The sequence below is a fragment of the Leptodactylus fuscus genome, chromosome 6 (assembly GCF_031893055.1).
Source record: "Leptodactylus fuscus isolate aLepFus1 chromosome 6, aLepFus1.hap2, whole genome shotgun sequence".
In the NCBI taxonomy this organism is placed as follows: Eukaryota; Metazoa; Chordata; class Amphibia; order Anura; family Leptodactylidae; genus Leptodactylus; species Leptodactylus fuscus.
In genome coordinates, this window is record NC_134270.1 from 130,742,643 (window position 1) to 130,748,642 (window position 6,000).

A 6,000-nucleotide genomic window follows, 5' to 3' on the forward strand; every position below is an offset into this window, starting at 1 on the left:
AAATCTTTTTTAAAACAAAGATTTGGCAACTTAAAATGAATCCTGGCCAACCTTATGTTTGCCCTACAATGATGGCTGAACATCCAATACACATTATAAGGTTGGCCAGTCTCTCAATGTCCATATGAAACGTCTGTTTGTTTTGGGGTCTTTTGTGTTGTCCATCCAAACCGGCCGTATGAATTAACTCATTCAAATCAATGTGTTCTCTAAATGACTGTCACACGGCTGTTTTTCACTGTCATGTGAATAAGACCTTAATGTGTATTGTCAATTTTAGATTTTATAATATTTATAGAAAATGTGACAAATGACTATTACTAAAAGGACTTCCTTACAGGGGATGTCCACTTCTATATCAGAAATAAACAGCTGCTAGTTGCTGACATGCTTTATTGCTTTCCTCCCCTGCTGGAACATCTGCGGCTCTGTTTTTATCTTTACTTCAGTTTCGTTTCCTTAAGTTTCATGAAGGTGGCAAAGAACTGTGTGGGCGTGTGACACGTAGAATCGAGTGTACATTTCTCTTCTGCCAAGTTCTCATCTTATTGGGCTCTGTAGATGCCTTTTCAAAGTTATTGTCAAATCTTGGGAAAAGTTCACTGACTTGGAGGTATTATTCCTTGAAATATTGATTGTATGACCTATACTGTAAGACTAAGACTCTGGGGAAGATTTATGTCTTCTGTCTACAAGGAATACTGTCAGAGCTCGGCTTTTTTATTTCGCGTTTTGCTCTTGAAAAATGGAAGATTCGGTCTATAGGGACTAAAGATACTTTGTTTTTCTTATTGGTTTCATAACTTTCCCACATAGGTGCAGTTACACGTATCTAGTATACTGACCTACTCTTCTCTATGGTCTTGTACATACCACCATTTATTATCACAGCCCATGTAGAGGACCGTAAGGCCAAAGGCAACTCACAACGGGTTGTATTCATGTCCCCTTTTCGGCCCAAGCTTATTAATTAAATGTATGGGTCTGTTTGAGGGCAAAGACAGTATATGGATATTATGTGCTCTCTGTTCCGCTTTCTCACAGGCATGCACATAGCACAATATAAATGTATCCAATACCAATGTATAGTGATAAAGGGCCACATTAAAAAAAAAAAAAAAAGCAAAATGTGAGACTTTCTGAAACTAGAAAACTGCAAATAGTTTCCTGACAATACCATATACATCAGGGGTGCCCAATATGTCGATCGCAAAGGACGTATGGGTCGATCGCGGGATGCAGCCAGGGATTCCCGGTGTCTGCTTGTTCACAGTGCAGGCTGAGAGTCAACTCTCAGCCTGCGCTGTGAACAAGACTTCGGACACTTGCAGGCCGGGCAGCAGCTCTGGGGGATGACTCGCTCCCCGCTTTTAGGGATGGAGGGATCCCCGGTGTCTGCTTGTTCACAGCGCAGGCTGAGAGTCCTCTCAGGACACTGGCAAGCGGGGCTGCCCCAGCCTGCCAGTGTCCAGAGATGACTCTCAGCCTGCGCTGTGAACAAGCAGACACTGGGGATCCCTGGGCGGCCACAGAACGACGCTGTGTCCTGCTTTCACACTCTGCCCGACCCCGCCCACAGACACGCCCTGCCCATGGGCCTGCCCACAAGAAGTGGGTAGTAGATCTTTTGCCTTGGTCAGTTTATAAAGTAGCTCACATGCTGAAAAAGTGTGAGCACCCCTGATATACATGGATAGAACACAGTAAAGGGAGTCTATCACTTCCCCCAAGCTTATTCAACTCACCTCATTGCATTACACTGATAACATACCATGACGTCTTATATAGATAAGGCACTCGGTGCACTAGAGGCAGGACTATTTTGACCAAGGAGCACAGCTCTTGCTATTAAAATGGGATGGATGAAGTTGTTGCAGTGGGAACATCATCTTGCTTCCCAGGCTGTTGCAGACAGGAGATAGCGAGATTCTGAATAATGAGAACAATGCTGCAAGGAGCTGAAGACCCGCCCCCAGTGCACCATCTGGCTTATTTGCATAAGATTTCAAAGTTGTTCATAATAAATGTATATGGTTTATCATTGTAACATGGTGGAAACAGTAGAATGTGTTTGAGCAATATTGCTTATAGATAAATCAATAATTGTCTATGTAGAGGGATCCCTGCTATAGTTGCCATCTCTATCTGAAGCTACACAGTCTTCTCTGTTTGTCATTGAAGATGGAGACTGCTTATCACACCAGGAATATCTAGCATCTCCTCAAGAGCAGAGAGGACAATGCGTGTCCATGTTGGTATATTTAGGTGGACATAGAAATGCTTTTCATAGAAGAAGCAGGTGGTGCTCTACTAACATTATACCAGAAATAGTGGGGCATGTTATAAAACGTTGATATCCATGGGCTGCATTTGACCATAAACATTTTTTTTATTTTTTTTTTGGGGGGGGGATAATTGCTTTCAAGGTGTACTAGATAAGAAAACATGGCTGCCTTCTTCCAATAACAGCGCCCATTCATTACGAGACAGAACTCATGGCCAGGTGGGGCGGTCTTCAGAATTGGTTGCCATGATTTTCTAATTAAAATGAAGCTCCAGAAAAAACTAACAAAAGAAAGCTTTACATTCTAACCTAGAATCACCATGTCGAAAACCTATGTTGCTTCATATCTAAGATGTTCCTAACGGCTTGCCTAGACAGTCATATAGAAAGAAAATGTCTCAGTCTCCCTTTTGCAGAAGTTTTTGGCCACTTTCTGCGCCTGTGGCTTCCCATGGCTGAAAGCCTAAATAGAAATTTAGTTACCGGTACTTGCCGTGGCCTTCACCCATGTATTTGGCTCAGATGACTGGACCTAATCATCGGGGTGTCTCACATCCCAAATTCTGCAGCTCAATCAGCAAGATCAAGCGTAACACTTGTTTTTTCAGCATTCTCGGCCTTATGGCTAAGATCAAGTGTAGTATCTGTTCTTATCAGAAGCAGGAAGCACGTGAAACTGCTGGGGTGGACTGGAAATGTCCTGGCAGGAGTAGACCGAAACCTGTGGAGATGAGAATGGAGAAACCACTTTGGGCATGTTGCTGGGGGATGCAGTCAGTAATCAGTTCCGCCAGTGGTTTTGGCTCCGGTCACTGTAGGGGACTGACAGAACGCTGCTGACGCTGGCAACACGACCACCTGGCGCTTCGGTGCCAGTGGATCATGGCTGGGGGCCGGGGAGCACTCGAAGGCCTCTTGTGTTGTGCCCTGGGGCAGAGTGGACCCCGGGGTGCCTCAGACCACTGGGTGTGGGAAACCCACTGGTTTTCGGCACATTGCGTGGCACAAGTTCACACCTTTTTGAGCACCCCACTCCTTAGGCCTGGTTTACCAGAGCGGGAGAATTTTTATAGATCCGGCGGTAAACTGGGCTCTTGATGGGCACTTTACCACTTATTTAACTGTTTTTCACTTCTTTTGTCCACTTGTCTCTCTTTTTTTTGTGTGTTCGACGAAGGGATGCTGTACCCTTTTGGGACGCCCCCGACGGTCGTCAGGAAGGTGAAGTCTGTAATGGGCTTCCCTTCTGTCTCTTTCTTGGTGATCCGCCCTGGGTCGACTGGGGCGGACGCAGGTATTCGGTCTGAGTCCAGGAGTATCCTAGGTGGTGGCAGCCCAAGGAGAAACTGGACGAGGGTCAATCCTTAGTACCCTAGGTGGTGGCAGCCCAAGGGGAAAAGGATGTTTGAGGGCTTTCGGCTTCAGCTGTTAGCCCACTGGTACTCGACTCAGCTTGGCACCTTTTGGGCCTTGTGGGGAAGGGTAAACATCGGGAACCCCCTCCCCTTATGGGGAAGGGTACGTTTTTGACAGCATCCAGGGCATGGTTTTTTTTGTGGCACTCCCACTTTTTTCGTGCACTGGGTGTTTACGTTGGCACTGTGTGAGGCCTTCGATATAAAAAAAAACCAAAAAAACCCCAAAACTTGTATTTTCAGCATCCAACTTTGCAAATTGGCAAATTCAGGACAAAATTTTGTTGTGATTTTAAGCACAATCCTGCTTCAATGTATTTCTGGGATGCCTTGTGTGCACATTCCATGCCACAACATGAGATCAAGACTTGGCTACTCCAAAAACCATATATCTTCTTTCTCAACCATTCTTTGATTTACTTCTGTGGTTTGGATCCTTGTCTTTATGCATCAGTTTTGCATTCACCCAGGCCCTGAGGCAGCAAAGTAGCCCCAAAACACAGTGCCCCCTCCACCGTGCTTCACAGGGCATTAGTGGTATTGGACCATGTCCTTTCTCCTCAATACAGATCCAAGATACTAGGGAAATCTGAACCTTCTTAATTTCAATTGTCTGAAGCAAACACTGCCCCACCCCCACAATAGTGTATGACTATATGAATAAATTATCTATCAATTATGTGAAGATTTACTAATGTAGGGTGGAACTTTAATAAACAGTAAAATGTATGGTACACCAGTATAGCTAGCATGTTATTCAAGTCATACTAGTTTTATTTCCGGTATTAGTACCCCTCTCCTATGTACTCTGTGTGTTAACCTTAAACTAAGACTCTGGACAAAGGCCATTGCTTAAAGAGATTATTCAGGTATCCTTTGAATCCCTGTGTCTTATCCCATCCCCTCCAGACTCTGCAATAACCATACAGTAACATAGCGCATCACTTTTACCCAGTCTTTCCTCTGTCAATTGTATTTTTTATACATTAGGACATAATATACTTCACATTTTCTGTATTAAGCCTCCCATGGACAAGGACACAATTTCCACCGTTTCACTATTTAACGTAATTGAAACCAAAATGGAAAAGCCATGTATGGCCCCATTCACATCTGCGCAGAGGTTTTCGTTCAGGAGTCCACTTGTGGACCCCCCCCCCCTCACGAATGTGGAAACCTAATCTGCATTTAAAAAACCGGTTACCCTAGGAAACCCACAGACCCCATAGACGATAATGGGGTTTGTGTGGGTTCTGCACAAAAAATGTGGAGGGAAAAGTGCTCTGGAGAGGGGACCGGAATGACCCGAAAGCAGATGTGAACAGGGCCTATGAAAAACGTAATCCATTCTATGAATCAGCAGCTCGTAGAACCACCTTGAGCAGTGACCGGAAGTAATGGTTTTCCGTATGACTATCAGTCTCTCAGTCCTGGAGGAATTTTGGGACAGTCTTCTTTACATTATTTCTTTAGTTCATGTATCTCTGTTCATTTATCCATGGCTTTCTTAAAGGTCCCACCAGTTGTTTTCTTTTTAAATAACTTAGGTTGAGGTCTAGTCTATGACTGGGCCATTGTTACACCTTGATTGTCTTCTTTTTCCAGCCATTGTGTGGTAGATTTGTTGGAGTGCTTTGTTTGGATCATTGACCTGTTAAGTGACTCAGTTTTGGCCAAGCATTATATGTTGAATAGGTGTCTGACATTTGACTTGAGGAGTTCATGTCTGACTCAGTAACGACAAGGTGCCCATAGTAGTAGAGGGATGCAAAGATGGAGATGATGAATAGGTGTGATCGTAGGGTCCCAACCCAAAATTTCAGCAAAGATGGAACGTCACACGTCTGACGTTCCATCTTTGCTGACAAGGTGCCCAGGTACCTTCACTACAAATCAAGCCCAAATCATCCCCCATCCACCACCATCATAGCTGGAATGAACGGTTTGTGATGATAAATGATATGCTGAGTTGTGTTGATATGTCTGTCCATTATGGCCACCTCCTCATTGGTCTTATGTGCCCAAATAACATTGTTCCGGAAAACTTGTGGTTTATTCAGATGCATCTTTTACTGTTTTTATAAATCCAATGAATGTAAAAAAACAACTTAAGGTATATTACATATTAGAGGAAATGTTTCCTTTTCCCACATATTAGGCTCCTTTCCCTTATCCCTCCTGAACTTTTTAATTCAATACTGGAAAAGCATTGTACATGTATGACCTTTGTGGATGATAGACGAAGAACAATGGGGTGAGGGTACCCCTGCTAGTGATCGGTGGGACATATACCAATCTAAC

At 44.0% G+C, this 6,000-nt stretch overlaps 1 pseudogene; it reads left to right on the top strand.

Moving 5' to 3' along the window:
* The first annotated feature begins 2,888 nt into the window (after window positions 1-2,888).
* On the top strand, window positions 2,889-3,009 carry LOC142210927 (U2 spliceosomal RNA; annotated as a pseudogene).
* Window positions 3,010-6,000: the final 2,991 nt, after the last annotated feature.